This window comes from Macaca mulatta, chromosome 4, assembly GCF_049350105.2.
Source record: "Macaca mulatta isolate MMU2019108-1 chromosome 4, T2T-MMU8v2.0, whole genome shotgun sequence".
Lineage (NCBI taxonomy): Eukaryota > Metazoa > Chordata > Mammalia > Primates > Cercopithecidae > Macaca > Macaca mulatta.
This window is the reverse complement of record NC_133409.1, coordinates 30,383,878-30,407,110: the sequence shown is the minus strand read 5'-3', so window position 1 is coordinate 30,407,110 and position 23,233 is coordinate 30,383,878. Positions and strand designations below refer to the sequence as shown.

The window sequence follows — 23,233 nt, the reverse complement described above, 5'->3', positions numbered from 1 at the left end:
GCGAGACTGTCTAAAAAAGAAGGAAGTACATCAGGGAGAATGATGTATTTGGCAGCCAAGACCACATACTCAACCTAATCTAAGCCTAATCTCCTTGGCTTAGAACTAGAACAGGACAATCAGTCTGAGGGCTCAAGGAAATACAGACAATAGTCTGAAAAGACATTAATTACACCTCAGTACTTTTTGCCTGTGGGAGAATTCTGTGTGTTTGCCACATGGAAACACTTGTTTCAATCTAGACATGTGCAACTCAGAAAGTGTGGATGAATGTGATTGCAACGGGAGTGAAGAGGTAGGGAGCTAGGGGAGATGCCAAAAAATGTGGGCACACCATGAGGTCCAATAGGAACCACACTTTCGTCAGAAGGTATGGTCCTATGGTCACCTATGGCCATCCTATCGCATTGACAACCTCCCCATCCCTCCACAGCACTCATGTCCTTCACTCCATAAACCCCGACCTTGTTATACATAGCATATATATTCTTATATCTCTATCTATTGACATATATGTTTCACAGTAGGTTTAGATATCCTGCTGGCTCTTAAGTACCTTGAGGTCAACCCTTATATCTATTTTCTTTTCTTCTACCCTGGATTATTCTATGATTTGTGGCTTTGAATAAATGCTACTGACTGATATTGTTTGGCTGTGTCTCCACCCAAATCTCATCTTAAATTCCCATGTGTTACAGGAGGAACCTGGTGGGAGGTAATTGAATCATGGAAGCAGGTTTTTCCTGTGCTATTCTTGTGGTAACAAATAAGTCTCACAAGATCTGATGGTTTTAAAAAGGAAACTGTCCCTGCACAAGCTCTTTTTGCCTGCTGCCATCCATGTAAGACGTCACTTGCTCCTTTATGCCTTCTGCCATGATTGTGAGGCTTCCACAGCCACGTGGAACTGTAAATCCAATTAAACCTCTTTGTTTTGTAAATTGCCCAGTCTCACGTATGTCTTTATCAGCAGCATGAAAATGTACTAATACACTGACCAAGCGATCTACATTTTGCAATCTCAGAAAATTCTTTATGAGAAGAGTAAAAATTTTATGGGGACCTGTGACTACAAACATGATGTGAAGGACAGCTCTGACTAACATGGTTGTGCTGTCTTATTTATGTATAGGGGATGTCTTTTTTTTTCCTTTTTTTGGACAAAGCTACCAATTTTTAACCCATTTATTCATTTGTTTTTAAAACAAATATAAAATACCTGAGTATTACTCTTAGTTAAATTCAGAAAAGAAAACTGAGATTTCTGTTTCATATACACCTTATACATACAACCTGAAGGTAATTTTATACAATATTTTAAATAATTTGAGCAGGAAACAAAATTTTGACTGTATTTTGACTGTGAGCCATTATAGAAGGTCAAGTGTAAACTTTTTCACTTTTGGTATCATGTCAGTGCTCAAAAATTTTTGGACTTTGGAGCATTTTGAATTTCAGATTTTCAAATAGAAATGCTCAACTTGTATAAGAGAGAGCAAGCTTATTTTTATAGGTGTGTATTTCTTTCGGTTAATGTCTTATTCATGTTCTTTGCTTGTTTTTAAATCATTTTTGTTGCTCTTGATTTATAATAGCTCTTTGTATGTTAAGAAACTTAGCCCCCTAATGTCATATGCATGTTAAATATTTCCTATCTGTACTGATTTTCAAATTCTTATTTCTTATTTATTTTATACCTTATAGAACTTTAATATTATTATCCAGTCAGATTTGTCTTTTTTTTTTTTTCATTTTGGATTCTTGGTTTTATGTCATATTTAGGAAATCCTTCTCCATTTCATGACGATTTTGAAAAATCTAGTGCTTTGGTACTTTTAGTGCCTCTTTACATACATGCATATATAAAATTATTATTTCTCACCACCGCAAGTGAAGTGTAACAAAAGCATGGAATAGGAGGTCAAAACTTGAAGGCAAGCACTGGCTCTGGCACTTTGCTGTTTCTTCAAGCTCTGCTCTTCAAGCTGTTGTCCTCTCTACAAAATGTAGATCAAGGTAAACATTTCAAAAGGACTTCATGGGGTTTAAATTATATTTGCAAATAAAAGAAACTTATAAACCAAAAAAATTGTACCAAAGCTAACTATAAGCAATACTTAATAATTGAAATTAGTAATTTTTTATGCTATGGACTGAATGTGTCTCCCTCAAATTCTCAGGCTGAACTCCTAACTCGCAGCATGATGGTATTAAGAGTGGGGCCTTTGGGAGATAATGAGGTTTAGATGAGGTCATGAGGGCTAGAGACTCCATGATGGGATCAATACCCTTCTAAGAAAAGGAAGAAACACCAGAGCTTCCTCTCTGTGCCATGTTAGGATACAGTAAGAAGGTAACCATCTGCAAGATTAGAAGCAGGCCATTACCAAACCAAGCATGCTAGACTTGGATCTTGCGCTTCAGTCTCCAGAATTGTGAGAAATAAATGTCAGTTGTTTGAGTTACCCAGACTTTGATATAGCAGCCAAAGCAGACTAATACAATATACTTGAATTTGATAATTTGATTAAAAGTTTCCAAGAACATATTAACAGTGCGAGGGCAGGTCTAGTGTAGGAGTTTGAAAGAAATTACTCACTAGTGGAGAATGCCTATCCCGGGTCCTGTTGCTATTGACTCTGCATATCATACATAGAGTCTGCTTAGATTCAGGAAGATGAAGAGAGGAACATTTACACTTTAACTTATGATATGCCACTAGAATACATTTCATGTCAACATGAGGCAAATTAACCAAGAGATCAAACTCTAAATTCTGGAAATAATCATCAAAAGCTAAATGGTTTGCTTCCAATTCAACACTTCAAAGATTAGCAAATTAGTAAGCAGAAATGAAAGTTTAAAAAACTCATCAGGGTAGATGAAAGAGAATTTTCCAAGATTTTGAAAAATTTAACCAGGTTCAGCTGACTTAAAGATTTTCATGATGGTTTTCTATTTTATTCAGTTAAACCAAATACATGAGCATCTTTGCTGCTTTAATGTTTTGGAGGTATCCTCCAGCTCCAATACAGTCTTATTGTCATTATGAAGTAAGAGTTTCTGGGTCTTTTAACATAGCTAAAAAGATGGGCTCCAGGCTCTGTCTTGGAATAGAAAAGCTCATCTCATGGTACTGGGTGTATTCTCGCATTTTAGGTAAGATCTAGTTGGTTCCTCAACCAAACTTGAGGAGAACACGTAAGTTCTATGGTATAAAAATAAAATTTGGTTCAATTTTTCCCTTTCTATCTAGGCTGCCCTAGAAAATGATCTGGTCAGTCCAGTAACTGAGCTTGCAGATGTGGCAGCCAAAAGCAGCCTTTTGGACATTCTGCATGAGATGCTGGCCTTCGCAGCAGCCTGAGGCCGTGAGGAGTCTTGAGCAGCAGAGGCACTTTCCCACTTTCAATCTGCTTTAAGCTCTAGTATTCTCGGTCTGTGTGGCCCCAGGAAGAGCAATTTCTTCTCAGGAAAGGAGGGCACAGTCTCTTTTCCTTTCCTCTTCTCTGCTATTGCCCTTGCCCACCTTGTTTTTCTAGTACTGGGAAGTGCCCGACTCCTCCCTTCCTCCTGGGAGGAAACAAAGTGAATTTCAAAATGACATACTTGTCCATCATTTTCTCCAAAGAACATAAAACATTTTTATGAAATTTCTTGTTTGAATAGCTCTTGGAAACATAGATGACAAATATTAAGTTTTCAAACAGGAAAAGCTCCAGCAAAAGGCTATCCAGGGATTTTCTGTAAGAGAAGAATTTCAGAGCTATTTACTAAGAGGTGTGAATGCTTTCCTATATCATATCCCATTTACAAAATTTCTGCAGTGGTAGTCTCTCTGTTCCTGTACCTACAAGTCAGTCAGGATACTTTTACAAATTAAAAACTGGGGTAGTAAATATAAAGAAAGGAAGTATTCTTGGCTCCTTGATATTGCACTATACTTCCAGAATTTCTAATGGGATGTGGGCAAAGATGGATGTTATGGAGTTCCCTTTTCTAAAATATTGTTTTAAATATACCAGCTAATAAAAACAATCCAGTCATTTATGAAGAATAATTTTTTGATTACTTTTTTAAAAAAATCAGATCTCTCTGGGATGAAAGGAATAATTTTGGAAATAAGCTGGGTAGAAATGTGCATGTAGAAGGCCCTTGGTCAGGATGATCCTTAAGTGGAAGGACAAGGAAGGACTGGGAGTTGGTTGACACATAAGATCCTTGGGGTTTTCCAAGCCCAGCTGTTGAAGCCATGGTCACAACTGCTTGTTGTTTCCATGAGTCACATTAAGAGCGCTTAGATGAGTGCAGTCGTCAAAGAAGTTACACCTTCTGGTTAACGCTGCCGTAAATATGCCACAGCTAGCCGTTCCTGGGACTACAGAAAAATTTGATGTGCTTTTTGGGTCATTTTAGTGAAATGCTTACTTTCATTTCATGATTTTTGGCACTATTCCCATTGCTAATAAAAACAACTGGGAAAGAGACCCTTCTAAATATATACCATTAGCTCCTAAATATACTATTTAGGAGCATCTGAGAAAAACTCCTTTTGGCCCTCTGGGATAAATGTTTTTACGTCTGTGTCTATGTGATAGCCAACAAATGGTATTAGAAGTAACTAGTCAGACTCTGGAATCAAAGTGTACATTTCTTAATATATAAACTAGTTCCACGAAGTCAAATAACCACAATAGACCTAGCTCCCTTGTAAGCAGCCTGTACAGAGATTCGAGACCAATCATGGATATCCAAGAAAGACAGTCCTAGAATGGAGATGGAGAGAAGCACTTTTGCAGAGGAATACATTGAAATGTGTTTGATTCTAAGCAAATCATTCCATCTTTCTAGGGGTCATTGTCCAAGCTTTAACAGACTCTGGCATGTAATCTCACAAAATTAAACATTTCAATTCCAAAATTATTACTGAGTACATTAGATAAGTTAGTTATGTTCTTGAACTGTGGAGGTTAAAATACTGAAAAATTAGATATGGTCCCTGCCTTCCAGGATTATGTACCAGATAATGAAATAAATATGCAAATTGAGGGCCCAAATGATTATGTAGCCGGAAAAATAATTTTTAAAATGTAATTCTCCCCAAAATAAGTTAGATTTAAATAAAAAGAGGTTAAATGCACTGTTTTCTTCCTCACTTAATTTCTTTTATACACTTTGGCATATTCCCCTCACCAGTGCTCTTCTTTCTGACCCTAATGATGTGCCCAGTCCTCTCCATTCTTTGAATGCTTCCTGGAATGTTTTTTTTTTTTTTTCAATTAAATTTTTTCTTTATATTATATTTTCATGACAAATCATACCACAAAACCACATACAGCATATATTTACTAAATGTTAACCTATTCTGAGTTGTTATTAAGAAGCGACACATGCACATATAAAAAATAATGACCTTCTAGATGACAGAGAAAATGATCACTGGTGCCATCATGAATTCTGTAAGAGTAAGTCATGGCATACCATATTAGTTTGTTCTCACTCTGCAATTAAACACATACCTGAGACTGGGTAATTTAAAAAGCAAAGAGATTTAATTGACTCACAGTTCCACATGGCTGGGGAGGCCTCACAATCATGGAGGAAGACAAGGAGGAGCAAAGTCATATCTTACGTGGTGGCAGGCAAGAGACCCTGCACAGGGGAACTCCCATTTATAAAACCATCAAATCTCTTGAGACTTATTCATTATCATGAGAACAGTATGGGGTAAACCATGCCCATACTTCAATTATCTCCACCTCACCCTGCCTTGACACATGGGAATTCTTATAATTCAAGGTTAGATTTAGGTGGAAGTACAGAGCCAAGCCATGTCACATACCAACCTCTTTCCTCTAGTTAGCAAACTGACAGAAGGACAGCATATAGAAATGCAGTAGTCAAAAGCCTCCAAAGAGAACATTTTTAACCAGTAATGTTTGGAAGAAAGTTCAGTTAAATGAATTCTTTTGTTGAACAACTATGCTCAGTGAGGATTGATCTAAGCAAACCTGATGGGAGATTCTATTCAAGTACATAGGGCCCTATCCTCAGCTCTATCCTGCTCTACATTTTAACCAAGGAGTAGAATTAGGTTATATAAAATTAGAGTAAATTTTCAGATGCTTTGAGACTGGGAAGAATAACTTATTTTATTTTCAGAACCTGAGAGACTTTTCAGATGCTTGAGAAAAGAAATGCATCTAAGATTCAATTTTACAGCAATAAATATGAAGTCCTATATTTTAGAGAAAAAACAAAATAAAGGGTGGGTGAATAATGGCATAGCAGTGTTAACAACCTAGAGGCTTTAGTTCATAATTGACTCTTAATCATTAGAGGTGAACTATGGCTTATAAGTAAGTGATTTACCACGTAGCAGGTAAATCAAGGAGTTAAAAGTTCTATTCTACTCTACTCTGGGTTGTTTATTCAGACGGCACCTAAACTATTTTCTGTGGGCAATATATTTTAATGGTAGACAAATAAGATTGCATTTAATAGGGTGTCATCTACATGGTTGAAAAAACTGCAGATAATTTTACTTAAAAAGAAAGTTTCCAGGAACTAGAATAGTGGAAGAAAGACACACACATTATGGTTGCCTACAAATATGTATATTCTTTTTGGATTCCAGGTGTGGGGACAAGAGTGACTTCATCTTAAATGTTAACCCACCATGTAACTTCTGACTAATCCCAAGTCCAGAAATGCCTCCAAATGTCTTGTTGCTGTATTACTCTTTATGTGGAAACACCTATTCACTGTAAGTTTCCTCCAAAACCACTCCTGATGCTGTTGCAGAAATCATAGCCTGTGACACCCATAGCCACCTACACATTCTCTCTAGAGCATGTATACTATACTTTCCCCAAAATGTAAGCCCTGGGTCTGGGGTGTTGTGGTATGGAGAGCTACCTGTTTTGCAACCACCCAAGACCACATTTTCAACTGTAAATTCCGCCTAGTAAATCATCCCATCTCAACAAACTGGATTTATCTGTGTCTTTCTTTGGTTCCACAACTCCTTTGGCCCTTTCACAGAACACAAAGTAGAAAAGAAGGCCCAGAAGACAAAAATAACAGGTAACATAGAATGACTGAACAAAAATGTTTGAATGATAGACTAGGTTGTTTTGCGGGAGCAGGGAGTTCTCTTTTTGGAGAGGATTTGGGCCTCTTTAGAGATTTGAACCAATGGCCTTTGGGCTAGTATCTGTTGGGAGACAATTCTCCATGGACCACTCATGTTTATCCATATTTTGTGAGCAGAGTTACTGACTGTGTTTTCATCATAATCTTTTTTAAAATATGGTGAGGCACAAAGAGAGCTGCTTTGAAATCACAGAAGCTTATTATCCTCACAGTTCTCTAAGAGAAAATACAGCATGCCATGTGGGGCCACATAGGGAAAGATTAGGATCGATTATAAGGTAGAAAGAGAGTAGGTAAGTGCCTTACAGTGGTTTTTGCAGGGAGGAGGAGGTGAGGTAGGAAAGGACACACTGGGACTGGTTTGCTGTATTTTAAAGTGTCACCCCTATAAACTCATGCTGGGCTAAGAGTGTGGGGAGGTCAGGTGGTTATCTCAGGTCCCTAGTTGTTTACCTAAAGTAGTTCACATTCCATCTTGAAGATGTTAGTTCGTCAAGTTACAGAAACTACAAAACATGGTTTATACAGATTGCCTCTGTGCAGAACTATATTTTCAAATTTGTTTGTACAGAAAACAGCCTTAAAAATTAGATACACTGTCTCCTTCCGGAGCAAGGTGTGAGTTTGTTTACTATTCAGTATAATAAAGGTAGCTTCTCTTTTCCTGGGAAAGGGCAGGCCAGATTGCTGCCCATTATAAAACACTTGGGTTCCCTAAGCTCAGGATTCCTCTCCTCTTATGCATCCACAGCACATGCAGGTATCATTTGGCCCTCTTTGTATTGCTCTGTGGGAATTGGAGCTCAGGGAACCAGAGTTAAAATGCTGATACTTTGCCACTATTTCTGTGAATAATAAACTACCCTTTGTCTGTGTCTTCTGCCAGCATCCAAGAAACTGCAACTGGCTAACTTGTTAACCTGCAAATAGGATGAAATTTGAGACCCTTTTTAGTTCTTGGCAGTACTTTTTGATACTATGATTCTGTAATTTAAAAAAATCTGGAGGTAATGCCTTAGTTCAAACACGGTATTCTAACAGTGAGAATTCAAGTGCCTGGTAGCATAAGAGAGGTGACTAAGAGCAGGTAGGACTCTGAAGAGACTACTGGGACAAATTTCATGGACCACCATCTGTTCAGTCCCTGTTACAGCCAGTTCTGCTTTAGTGGAAAATCTTTAGCACAACATGTGGGAGCAGAAATACAGTCACTTCCCAGGGAAACTGTGTTATTTCAAACTTTGAACAAAGATAATCTGTTTTGGAAATATGAGGTAACCTGTACTGTATTTGATTCCATACAATAATTGATGATACCATACAAAATTCCTCTTATTTCATATCATATTGTCCCAAAAATATATGAAGGCTTATCTGTGTAAGGAAGATACAGACGAGAAGATGCCCTCTGAACCAGCATTAGACACCATCCATGAGGAAGATCTCAATCTTTCTGGTTTTTCTGAAAATTTGACTTCTGTATTTTTTCATGGGCCCTGTATCAACTGGCTTTGATTCTCATTTGATGAATAAATTTAATTTTCAGTGTTCCCTTATCTGTTCTTTGATTCCTTATTTTTACTATCAACACTGGATTACATTTGTTTTCCATGAGACCTTTCTATTGCTGTGTTAAAATAGTGAAACTACAGTGTAAGTATGTTTTAAAAATACATTAATTCTTTTTGGAAATATAGTAATAAAAATGATGTATTTCCCTGAAATTCCAGCAGCTTTAGCAAGACTGATGCCCAATTATTTCTACACGTTTATACAATTATCTTTACAAGTGTTTTATCAAGTTAAAAAATGTGAAACATCACATCTACCTGAGAATTCATGTATGTGTTGACTTTTGTGTAGCACATGCACATGTTGAGGTGGATTTACTGTTTGGATTCTACAGGATGTCATGGACTGGGTGACAGAAAGCCATAATGAGTGTCAAACCCACCAACTCATTCCACATCTCACGTGAATGGGGTTAGGACTGATGTTTAGGACTGATGCTTTCTCCAAGCTTGCACTTCAATAAGGAGAGAGCGCTGATTAACACCTAGACTGGAATGGGAGCAAGGAATGCCTGGATCTCTGTGTGGACAAGTTGACAGCTGAAGGTAGTGTGTGTTAAACAGGGGTCTGCCATAAGAATGCCGCTGGTCTGTGACATACTACGGCCTGCACCAAAAAGACTGTAAAATGACAGGGAAAAAAGTTTGCTTATTGAAATACTTATAGCTAGGGTGGGAAATTTGCTTTCGTTGTTTATAAAAATAATGCATTCTGTGAATGGAGCATGGGGAAGAACTTTACTTTTCACATTCCCCATTAGATTTTTTCTTCCTAGTTCAGTGAATAATGGAGTTGGGGGGAATGGCAACTGATAACATCTGTTCGGTTAGATGGCTTATGATTGAGAGAAAGACCATTTTAGAGATAAAAGCCGCTGCTTATCTCATGGAAGAAAAACTTAGTAGTTAGAAATGGCAATATTTAGGTAAACTGTTAGAAGCAGGAAAGAACCCGTACTTACATTCATGGACTGATGAGCAAAATCAGCCCTGGTTTATTAACTGGTTTTGTAAACCACGTGAAGATCAGCTAGAATTTCAGATACCTTGCCCTGTGGACCAGCATTAGACACAATTTATGAGGAAGATCCTAATCTTTGTGGTTCTTCTGACAAATTTGACTTCTGTATTTTTCATGGACCCTGTATCAACTGGCTGTGATTCTTATTTGACAAATAAATTTAATTATCAGTGTTCCCTTATCTGTTCTTTGATTCCTGGACCCATCTTATCTTCTCATTCTTTTCCCATTAGTTTCTCAGTTTAAATTGATTACCTGTTCCCAATCTCAGTTTTTAATGGCATTAACTTTCACCCCTACTCTCTCCATCCCCATTCACATCTGTGGTTCCCTCCTCAGTCATAGCATCTTCCTCTAAAGACTGACACAATAGTTCATCTGTCTCCTGAGTGCAGGTGAGCCTCCCACTCCAGCAGTGCTTTGCTTTGACCACCCTTTAATATCATTCACTATGGTCACTGATAGAAACTGTCACAGCCTGGATGTAATCGTTCAAATTTTGACATTTATTTATGTCTTGTACTGGAATTGGGTAAACTATTTGTTTTGAACTAGGAATTAGATTATAAGCAGAAGAAAGGTATAGGTATAAACAGTTTCATTTCTGGACAAAATGTGCAAAATGTGTATTCATTAGGAATCAGTATTCAGACCTTCTCTGATCCTTATTAATTGTTATAGAATGAGGAATCTAGTGCACCAAGTTGGTAAATTAGGCTCTTCTTGGAAATAAAAGTCCACATTGGAGGAGAAAAATCATGAGAAATATTTAATAAAAGTACGTAATTTATAGAAATACAGCAAAAAATAATCAGTGTGAGTCATTGTAAGATTATATATTTTAGAGAAAAAACATTTTTAATTTAATTATGATTATTGTCTCTGAGCTACCAAAGAAACTGTATGCTAACAACTGGCATGATTATTGCAGACTGTTCTCAACATCCTTCCATGACCACAAAAGACTGAGCAACATTGTCTGGTGTGAATGAGATACAGAAACACACTGCCACCACCCACATATATGTTATCCCTTTCCTTGCACAAAACCTAGGTGAATTCATACTAGATTATGATGTCTTACTGATACACCTGACAAAAGACATGATAGAGCTAGAGAAGAACCAAAGGAAAGTAAAAAATATTCAATCTATGGAAGATTTTAATACCAAGAGAAAGAAAAAAATAACTAAAATTAATGGTAATTCATCCAAAAGACATAGGGAAAGAGGACACATTTCACTGGCAACTTTTAGAAAAAAAAAACTTTTAAGAGGTAACAAACTAGCTACCTTAAACCAGCAGCCATCTTTGTACTTAATGATGCACTATTATGGGCATTCTCATTAAAAACCAGAACAACTTAAGGATAGTTACCCTAACCATTGTCATTTTTTTGTGTTCTTGGATTTGCAGCCTATGCAATAAGAGAGGAAATAATCACGAAAGTAATAATTTTGGAATGAAGACAACTTTGCTGGTTTACTCTCTGCCATCTCCTGTCCTGAAGTTAAAAACCATGGGAGAAAAGCATACAGCTGTGATGACTGTTCTTAATTAAAATTTTTGCTCACTAATCTCCAGTGGTAGTTTAATGCTGCCCCAAAATTTTTATATATTTACCAATTTCATTCACTTTCCCACTTTTCTAGATGATTATTTATAAGTTCTGCTCTTGCTTAAATCTTTAATACCTCCTTTCCATGTCATTTTCAGGCTATTTCGCTGAACTGAAGAAGTCAAAAGAGAATGCTCATGAGATCCCATCACCACCACTTTACCAAACTACTTCCATATGTGACTATTTACTCTTTCTTCTTTTCTATTATTGTTGATGAACTGGCCATGTTCCTAGCTAAGGTGGATCCTGCCACTTAGGTATTAGATCTCATCTGCCCTTTCTCACTCTGAAATATTGCTCCAATAATTCTTTCCTTGTATCATTACTTTTTCCTGTTTACTAGTGTAATAAGTATGGAAATATGCCGTTATTTTCCCATATTAAAAAATTCTCTTGAGTAGGAAGCTCAATATTGTAAAGATGTTAGTTCTTTCTCAAGCTGATATACATTTATCAACTTAAATCAATTATCAATTTATTAATTTAAATCGATCTACATTCCTCCCAAATTGATCAGCATTCTAAAAATATCAACATTATATGTGTATATAAAGAGATAAGATGTTTCTAACGTTTAACGAAATTGAATGGGACTTGAAGAACAGAGTTCAAGGAATTGCACTATTGAATACGAAAATCTATTCAAGATGAAGAGTGTTGGAGGAATTGTATGATGAATGTTAAGATTTATTATAAAGTTGCAAGACTTATAATGCTATAAAAAGTAGTCTTTAGCCAGGTGCAGTGGAGCACATCTGTAATCCCAGCACTCTGGGAGGCCAAGGCAGGCTGATCACTTGAGGTCAGGAGTTCGAGACCAGCCTGGTCAACATGGCAAAACTCCTCTCCATAAACATACAAAAATTAGCCGGGTGTGGTTGCACATGCCTGTAATCTCAGCTACTTGGGAGGCTGAGGCATGATAATTGCTTGAACCTGGGAGCCAGAGGTTGCTGTGAACCGAGATTGCACCACTGTGCTCCAGCTTGGACCACAGGCCAAGACTCCGTCTCAAAGAAAAAAAAAAAAGGAAACAAAAAGTAATCTTCCAGATTAACAGAGTTGCAAGAATTGCATTGCCAAATATTATGACTTATAATTTATAGAAATTGAGATGATCAGATATTTGTGTAAGAATAGACAGGTTAATGAAATAGAACATGAAATACAGACAAATATTCACATATATATGGTCACTTGATTTTTGACAAAAGTATCACTGTATTGTATAAAGGAGGTTCTTTTTCATAAATGACATTGAATCAACTATATGCTCATATTGTAAAAATGACTCCTAGCTCTTACCATATACTAAATCTCTTCCAGATGAACTGTACTCTTTCCCATTTAAGTTAATGGACACTATGTCCTTCCAATTGCTCAGACCAAAAATCTTGGAGTCATCCCAATTCCCCTTTTTCTCTCTCATTTAACACTGAATACATTGGCAAATTCTTTCAGGTCTTCCTTATAGTGTATCCAGCATTAAATCAATTATCACCATTTTAAGAGTATGCGTTGGTCCTAGGTATTATTTATTCTGCCTTGCCTAGATTATTACAACAGTCTCCGTGGTAGTTGGGTTCCTCCAAAACCTGACTCTAAGAGAGTAATCCCAGGAAGCATGGTAGGGTAGTGGGAGAGTGTAATAGGAAAAGCCAATGAAGCCTGCATGGATGAGTGAGTTATGCTGTTTGACACTGAAGGCTAGTTCTACAGGGTATCCTCTAATAGACTATATAGAACACACCTCAGAATTGTCTCACTGAGGAAAACTGGAGTCTTTGGCACCAACTCTCTTCCCAATTTGGTAAGGGTCAATTCTAGGCATACATCCCTGGCACTTTCGTGCTCACTGCTTTTCAGGCAGACAAAAAGGAAGCAGTTAATATATGTGGGGATTGTCTACAGGTGTCTCAAGGTGAACCAAGGCTATAGGGATGGGGTGACTACAACTTCTACTCCACTTCCCAACTAGTCTTGCTTCTGTCCTTTTAAATCTGGTCTTAACACAGTCAGAATCACAGAATCTAAGGCATCTCATGCCACTTTTATGCTGAAAATTATCCAACATCTCCCCAAATCACTCCAAGTAAAAACTCCAAATACGATCCATAAGAACCTCCAAAATCTGATCTTTCGTTACATTAAAAATATTTTATTTATGACTGTTCTGTTTCAGATTTGCTCTGACTTCTTTACTCAGAAGTTTTTTTAGTGAGGCTCTCTACTCCAAAAATTTCAGCACCCACTCTTGTTATTTTATATGCCTCTTCTCTGCTCAATTGTTCTTGCTTTGCTTTAAGTACCGTTTATCCTAGTTTATACATTATTTTTGTAAAATTTGGTTTATTGTTCTTCTTTCCTGCTGGAACTATAACCTCTATAATCTGTTTTGGGTCTTTTTGTTGTTTTTCATTTTTTGATTTCTTCAGTACTGTATTCTCAGTGCTTATTAAGTTTGGCTGACACATAGTAGATACTTATTTGTCATTGAATGAATAATGTAATTTGTATATAATATGATTTTCTTTTGACAAAATCCAAGATAAGCTAATAATTAATAAAATGTGCTTGTAAGAAGCAGTTATAAGGCATAATAAAAATATTAGGTCTAATAAAAATCTAATAATTTAACTGTAAAAAGATCTAGTAATACTTTGTCAAGAAATGTCTGAGTTCTACGCTAAGAAAACAAATATTTACTGAGATATAAAAGAAGGTTTTACTATATGGAGAAATATACCATATGTCATGGAAAATGAAACATGAAATATGTTAATTCTTCCCAAAGTTATTTTTACATTTGTCCAAGTCCAACAAAAATTCACAAGGTATAAATTTATAACATTAAAATTTTTCTAAACTTCATTTCGAAGAATAAAGAGACAAACTTAGTCAAGAATATTTGGGGACAAAAAGTTTTTAAAAGTCTGAAAAAGAGTAGCTAGGGAAGAACTTACTTTACAAGGTATTAAAACTTTATATAAAAATTTAGTATGGTGCTAAAATCAATAGATAAATTGATGTAATAAAATACATAGGCCTGGTGTTGACTGTAATATATAAGAACCTAACATACACTGAAAGAGACAACCTAAACCAATGGGGAAAATATCTTTGAATAGTATTTTCACTGTCTGAAATTCATTCTAAGAAATTAGTAAAAGAGAAGGTAAAAAATTCCTGAACAAATAAATTAATCACAGCACTATTTAAAATAACAAATGGCTAGAAACAACTAACCCTTTTATAACAAAGCAGAGTGGTTAAATAAACTATAGCAGATCCATATGATGAAATATGCAGCAGTTAAAATTACATCTTTATCAATTTTATTGATATGAGTAAATACTTATTATAAAGTTTCAAGATACTTTATATCCAAATGATCATAAATGTACCTCAGCTACATTATATGTATAAAATGACTCAAAGATATAAACAAAAATCTTATAAATACATTTATATAAATGGAAAAAGTATGACATGTTTAAATCTATTAAATAAAAATAACTAAAAGGAGGAATTACATAAGTTTATAAAATTGTTAAGGGAATATATGGAAAAGTGAGCACTGACTTTTCTACTAAGTCCTAGAATTAGGAAGGTCCTCCTCGAATCTTGAACATTGTACATCTAGAAAAAAATTCAGAGCTGCTTTAAGTTATGGGTATTATAGATGCCACTGGAGGTGGATTCTAGCCTTAAGAAAGTTCATTTTGGATAATTATGCTGCTATATATTCCCACAGTCACAAATAGTTCATAGCCACATTTCAAGTACAGCTGATTCACAAAGTTTTTAATGTAAATAGAATTTTAAAAGTTATTTTCTCCCTACTACCTTTATCTCTTTAAACACATCTGGTATCTACAAATAAGAGACAAAAATAGATTCTTAATATGGTTTGACTGTGTCCTCACCCAAATTTCATCTTGAATTGTAACTCCCACAATTCTCACATGTCTTGGGAGGAACCTGGTGGGAAGTGATTGAATTATGGGAGTGGGTCTTTCCCGTGCTGTTCTTGTGATAGTAAGTCTCTCGAGATCTGTTGGCTTAAAAAACAACAACAACAACAACAACGGGAGTTTGACTGCACAAGTTCTCTCTTTGTCTGCCACCATCCAAGATGTGACTTGCTCCTCCTTGCCTTCTGCCATGATTCTGAGGCCTCCCCAGCCAGGTGGAACTGCTAGTTCAATGAAACCTCTTCCTTTTGTAAATTTCCCAGTCTTGGGTATATCTTTATCAGCATCATGAAAATGGACCAATACAATTCTATTGCCAAAATTTTATTTTTATCTTTTAGAAAAATAAATGTAAATTTAGATATACCCCTGACTAATAGATGCTGTAAAAAATTATTTGATATAATTTTTTAGCATTAGTTTGTATGTCCCTAATCTAAATAGGGCACATTTCATCAAATCTTCTTCAAACCAAAAGATTACGTAAATAGAAAAGATTTGCATTATAATTATAGAAAAGACAAAGGTTTAAAAAATTATCTTGAATTATTATACACAGCTGAAATTTTAAATTTACCTGAACACATGGCATCACTGAATACCCTGTTTTTAAATTTTGTCCCATTAAATTTGCTTTGACAGGCAAAATCCAGCCATCTTACTAATTTTTCAATTTTTATTAGGACCCCAAGTGTGATTTTTAAAAATAAAATGGTTTTAATTAAAAAAAAAAAAAAACAGGAAAAACGAAATTTGAGCTGTACCTCTACCCTTAATCTCCATGTCAGAAAAATGATTCCACAGTGTCTTTTACCTGTTAAAGAACAATCTCCTAAAAATAAAAACATGCCTCCCCACTGCAGCCAAGAAAGCTTCTCTTCTAAGAAAAAGATATATTTCCTTGTTTTGATGATGTTCATATTTTGTGGCCTGTCACCACTGAAAGAGAGCTTTCAATTCCCCCTAAAACCACAAAATACCCCCACTTCTCCCTCATCATTGTGGTTACCAGTTTATTTATCAGTTGTGGCAAATGGTCACCCTTTATACCATACTTGGCTAAATATTGTTTGTTTTAGGAACAAAGCACAGAGGACAAATATTTCAATGTGGTTTTTCATTTGGGGAGGGAGTGGGACTAACACTTGCATTCCAGCTGATTCTCAGCCTCTCAGCCCCGTGCTCTGGAGGCAGCTGAAGCTTCAAAGAGTCCTCCAGACTCTGAGGAGACACTTGGGCTCTAACTTGCACGGAGGAGGCAGGAATTAGATTGGGTGCAATTAACCTGAGAAGTCTATAGATTCTAGGCCCTAGGCAAGGAGAAAGATGGAAAGACTACAGCAGCACCCTGGTTTAATTATTATATAAACAGATCATAAGGAAACAGTGTCTCTTCTTTTAAAGAGCCTCTGCAAGGGAGTTTTTTTGGTCAGGATTTAGGCTGATTTCAGTAAACTAAATATGGAATGAATGTTAATTCAAGAGAAATCAAAATTAAAAGAAACCACCTCTACCCAAGGCCACCCAATACGATAAAGAAAAATCCCTTTCAAGCCTAAAATATTACTACTGGGGGTCCATGATAAAGGAAAGAATGTAGTGTATTTTATTTAATTAAAAATTTGTTAGTCATGACCCACTGAATTGATTTCTTGGTACACTAATGGGTCATGATCCTCAGTTGGAAAAAACACCAATCTTATGGGAATCCATTTATGAGTAGGAAAAAATTTAGATTGGATGCTGTGAGCGGCCCAGATGCGTAATTCTTCAAGGCAGTGTGGCCTGAGAAAGAGGAAGTATAGGGTTTCAGCGGGGTCACCAATGAGAAAAACCTACATTTTCTTCCCCAGCATTGGATTTCCTGGTGTCAGAATCTGAGGCACAATAGTGTGAGCTGTTTCAATGGTCTTGCCCATTTGTTTTTCTACAAATCTCTCCATCAAGTTTTGATAAGACTGTCAGTTCTGGCTTTCATTGTTACCAGTGGGACACTGGGCAAGAAGTATGGTACGAATGGGGAAAAACTCTGTGGGGTATTGGATAAGAGCATAGGCTGGGGAGTCAGACAGGCTTTGAAGCAAATCTCATCTCTGCCGTTTACTAGTTGGTCACCTTGCCAATTTACCTAACCTCTCTGATACGTTTTTTCAGTGGAACTTATTGTGACACCAAAGCATGTAGCATAATACTGGGCACAGGATGCTTAATAAACAGTAGATATGTGATGTGATTTTTAATCAAGGGTCTACTAGAAATAGCTATGTGACCTTGTACCAATCACGTAACATCTCTGAGCTGAGAGAAGCTATGACCCTGTCTTCCTCTTCTCTCTACAAATAATGTATCAATTAAACCATGGATCATTGGCCTAGAGAGAAGTAGAAAGCAGTATCTTTCCTACTTCTCTCTAGGCCAACGACCCATGGTTTAATTGATCCATTGTCTGTAAAGTGAGGGGCTTGAATGAGAGGTGTAATGTGCTCCCCAGCTTTCGATTTCATTAATTCCACTAGGAATTTGGGAATACAGTGACCCAGTGATTGAAATGTATCTGCCAGCTAGATTTGCAGAAAAGGCCATCTTTGAGCTTTCCTCTATCATCCAGACACTGGCTTCTTTTAGAAACTGCCTCGTTCGTAAAAATCCTTCAGAAACCATTTGAGAAACAGAATAGAATTATAAAATCAAACTTATACTTACATGTTACAGCAGAAAAATAAGCAAGCTGCAATGACATGATGCAGTGTTGCCTAGATGCCCGATGTCATGAGAGGTTTTGCTATATATCACTGGTGAAGATCTGACTATAAGTAAGGTTTTCCTCATCCAATTATTATGAGATCTTCTGCCTCTTTGATGGTATAAGGATTATACAAAGGTACCTTTTTTGCTTTTATATTTTAACCTTAATAATCAGTTGTTTCTTCATTAAAGTAAGAAAGGTAATCTTTACTATTAGAAAAATGATTCCTGTTCTCCTTTTACCCCAAGTGCCCTTCCTCCTTCTCTCTAGTCCAATGATTCATTGTTTAATTTATTAAGTGACTCAAAATGACATCCGTCAGTTGGCCCTGAGCTTTCAGTCTTCTCCTTTTCACTTTCTTCTGGCCTAAAATAAATGTATTCCTTCTTCCTATGCATTTACCTACTTTTTGTCAGAATTCATGCCCTTCAGCTTCTCCAGGTTGGGGTGTTTTTGCCTCATCCATGTCTATGGGATCTCTTTCATTCTCCCTCCTCTCTCTTCTCTGCACCTTCATGTTAGTGTAGGTATTTACTATATCCCACCCGCACAATTGAAAACATCCTAGTGGGTCAGCAAGTCTCCTTTTTCCCCTCATCTCAATATAGTCTTGCTACAATAATTAGTCAAAACATTCTAAATAATATCACCAAGTAAGTCAAACCTTGCTTTAAAATCATCAATGACTTAGTACTTAAGGAAAAGGAAAAAGAAAAAAATCCAAGCTGGGAACTCTCTATTCCTAGAAAACTCCTTATTGGTTTGCTGTTTAAAATCTATCCTATCAGCCTTCTGCTCAGTCATGCTATTGGGACTAGTACTAGCTAAACTTGTGCTAAGACATAAATGACTATTCACCTGGGTAAAATTGTATGAAATCACCAATTCAGATCTTTAATAGCAGGCAGCACAGTGAACTTTGGCAGAGAAGGCAAAAATGAAGTGAGCCCATGATTGTCCCCAAGTACATAATCTTAAAAGCAGACAGAAAAACATACATCACCTACAGGAGAATGATAATAACAATGACTAATAGTGATGATAATGATAATAATAATAATAATGCTTTCTCCTCAGAAATAATGGAAATAGAATAATGAATTACCATTTTTTCTTAAATAAACAAAAAGACTGTGAATCTAATATTCTGTAACCAGTTAAAATATCTACCAAAAATGAAGTTGAAATAAAGAGATTATCAGACTAACCAGATCTGAGAGAATTCATTGCCAGGAGACGTCAGCTACAAGAAGTGTATAAAGAAGGTCTTCAGTTTGAAGGATAATGATATACGGAAACTTGATTCTACACAAAAGAATAAAGAGTGCCAGATATGGTTTAGTATACAGGTAAATCTAAAATTTTTTTCATATTGTAATTTCTTCAAAAATTGATTGATTCTTTAAAGCAGAAATAACAAAATATCATGGTGTTTAAAATATACATAGCAAACAATAATACAAAAATAGGAAGGGAGAAAATGGAAGTATACTACTGGAAGATTCTTACCATATACATAAATTAGTATAATACTGAGGGTAGACTCTGATAGATTAAAAATTCATGTTGTAAATCCTAAAGCAACTACTAAGCAAATGGAAACAAATCTAGCAGAAGACAAGAAATAACTAAGATCAGAGCAGAACTGAAGGAGACAGAGACATGAAAAATCCTTCAAAAAAATCAGTGAATCCAGCAGCTGTTTTTTTTTGAAAAGATCAACAAAATAGACCATTAAAATCTTAGAAGAAAACCTGGACAATACCATTCAGGACATGGGCATGGGCAAAGACTTCATGTCTAAAACACCAAAAGCATGGCAACAAAAGCCAAAATTGACAAATGGGATCTAATTAAACTAAAGAGCTTCTGCACAGCAAAAGAAGCTATCATCAGAGTGAAGAGGCAACCTACAGAATGGGAGAAACTTTTTGCAATCTATCCATCTGACAAAGGGCTAATATTCAGAATCTACAAAGAGCTTAAACAAATTTATAGGAAAAAAACAACCCCATCAAAAAGTGGGCAAAGGATATGAACAGACATTTCTCAAAATAAGACATTTATGCAGCTGACAGACATACGAAAAATGCTCATCATCACTGGTCATTAGAGAAATGAAAATCAAAACCACAATATGATACCATCTCACGCCAGTTAGAATGGCGATCATTAAAAAATCAGGAAACAACAGACGCTGGAGAGGATGTGGAGCAACAGGAATGCTTTTACACTGTTGGTGGGAGTGTAAGTTAGTTCAACCATTGTGGAAGACAGTGTCGCAGTTACTCAAGGATCTAGAACTAGAAATACCATTTGACCCAGCAATCCCATTACTGGGTATATACCCAAAGGATTATAAATCTTTCTACTGTAAAGACACATGCACACATATGTTTATTCCAGCACTATTCACAATAGCAAAGACTTGGAACCAACCCAAAAGTCCATCAATAATAGATTGGATGAAGAAAATGTGACACATATACACCATGGAATATTATGCAGCCATAAAGAAGGATGAGTTTGTGTCCTTTGCAGGGACATGGATGAAGCTGGAAACCATCATTCTCAGCAAACTAACACAAGAACAGAAAAACAAACACTGCATGTTCTCACTCATAAGTGGGAGTGGAACAATGAGAACACAGGGACATAGTGAAGGGAACATCACACACTGGGGCCTGTTGGTGGGTGGGGGGCTAGGGAAGGGATAACATTAGGAGAAATACCTAATGTAGGTGACAGGTTGATGGGTGCAGCAAAACACCATGGCAAGTGTATACCTATGTAACAAACCTGCACGTTCTGCACATGTACCCCAGAACTTAAAGTATAAATAATCAAACAAACAAACAAACAAAAGAAAACAAAAACAAAAAAGTATCATAATAAACCAGAAGCCAGTGGAGGAGATGAAATAAAATACTAACATATACTCAATTAATCCAAAAAAAAAAAGAAAAAAATGGGAAGAGACTATAGAGAATCTGAAACAAATAAAAAATTACAAGGTAGCATATTTATAAACAATGTATCAATTATTGCATTATATATAAATGAGATAAATCAAAGATAAATTTCCCCAGATTCGATTAAAGACCAAGGCCCAACTATAAGTTGCTTAAAAGAGACATACATTAGATGTAAAGACAAGAATAGTTTAAAATTAATGGGTGGTAAAATATATGTCATACAAACATTAATTTTAAAAAAAGTTGTGCCTATCCTATGTTCATTGAAACATTATTCACAGTAGCCAAAATATAAAATCAACCTTAGTGTCCATTACTGGATGAATAAAGAAAATGTATATATGCACAATGGAGTAACTATTCATCTTTTAAAAAGTAGGAAACCATTTGCAACAGCAGGAATGAACCTGGAGTATATTATGTTAGGTGAAACAAGACAGACACAGAATGACAAATACCATATGATCTCACTTATATGTGGAGTGTAAAAGTGTCAAACTCATAGAAACAGAGAGTTAAATGGTGGTTACTAGAGGCCAAGGCATGGTTCACTGGGGAGATGTCAGTCAAAGACACAAAATTTCAGTTGGACAGGAGGAACATGTTCAAGAGATCTATTGCACATCATGATGACTATAGTTAATGATATATTGTCGATTTGAAAGTTGCCCATTTAATAGAGTAGATTTTAAGTGTTCACACCAAGAAAAGTGGCATGTGACGTAATGTACATGTTAAATAACTTAATATTCCCCAATGTATACATATACCAAAACGTTATGTTGCATACCATAAATATATACAATTTTTACTTGTCAATTAAGAAATAGTTAATAAAAATAAAAATTAAAAGATAAGAATAGGAAAAGTAGTTGTGTCTATATTAAGATCAAAGTAGACTTCAGAATGAAACTATTGATCAAGGGAAACATTTCACAGTTTTAAACAGATCAATTCATCAAGAGGAGACAGCAATCATAAATGGGTATTCACCTAAAAACAGAACTTCAAAATATATGTAGCAAAGAATGGCAGAGCTGAAGGGAGAAACAGACAAATCCACAATTGTCCTTAAAGGTTTTCATACTCCAGTCTCAGAAAATGATTTTTTTTAAATGGCATAAATTAATAAAGACATTGAAGATTTGAACAATACTGACAACAAACTCAATCAAATTGACATTTGTAGAATTCTACATCCAGCAACGGTAGAATAAATATTATGTTTAAGTGCACACGAGACATTCACAGAGATAGAGCACTTGTTAAGCTATAAAATATCTCAATAAATATTAAATAATTGAAACAGTTCTAAATCCGCTTTGAATAAAACAACGCTACTTTAGAAGTGAATAAGAAACATATATCTGGAAATCTTCAAAGATTTGGAAATTACACAACAAACTTCTATATCACCTATAGATCAAATAAGAAATCTCAAAGAAAACAAACAAATGTGTATTTAGAGCTGAATGATAATACAATATATCAAAATGTGGGAATTGTAGACACAGCAGTGCTTTAGAGAAAAATTTATAACTCTAAATGTTCTTATTAGGAAAAAAGGTTTAAAGTCAATAATATATGTTTTTACCTTAAGAAGTTAAAAAAGAATGAAATGAAATGAAAATAAGCATAGGAAAGATATAGTAAAGACAAGAATAAATGTCAGTGAAATAGCAAACAGACAAATAATAGAGAAAACCAAAGACACCAAAAGCCAATTTTTTGTAGTGATTTATAATATATTGGTAAAGTAATTAGATTGGCTAAGATAAAGCAGGAAAAATCCCCAGCAATTACTAACTTCTAGAATAATGAGACTTTAGTACATATTCTATCAACATTAAAATAATAATGAGGAAATATTATAAACAATTCTATGCCAATAAATTCAATAATCAGATAAATTGAAGGGTATGAATTCTAAAAAGTAGAAAAATACGTATAAAAGAGGAAGACATGTATTTCTTTTAGACCAGCAGAAAGTGAAAGGGAGAGAAAGACTGATAGCTCAGGACCAGCTAAGGAGTCTCAGTTCAATGACTTCTCAATAAATTGAACAATGCATCACTGGCCTACAGGAAAGTAGGAAGGAACTTTCCCTTATAAAAGGAAAACAGAAATTATTATTCAAAGAGTTAAGACTAAATTTCCTTCTTTAATAGAG

General features: G+C 35.6%; 1 long non-coding RNA gene across 1 annotated transcript in view; it reads left to right on the top strand.

The window, feature by feature from the left end:
- Positions 1 to 11,778, top strand: part of LOC144340274 (uncharacterized) — a 41,971-nt gene extending 30,193 nt beyond the window's left edge. The window contains exons 2-3 of the long non-coding RNA XR_013416187.1: positions 6,638 to 6,766; positions 11,464 to 11,778. This is a non-coding gene — a long non-coding RNA (uncharacterized LOC144340274). The remainder of the gene's footprint in view (positions 1 to 6,637; positions 6,767 to 11,463) is intronic.
- The last annotated feature ends 11,455 nt before the right edge of the window (positions 11,779 to 23,233 follow it).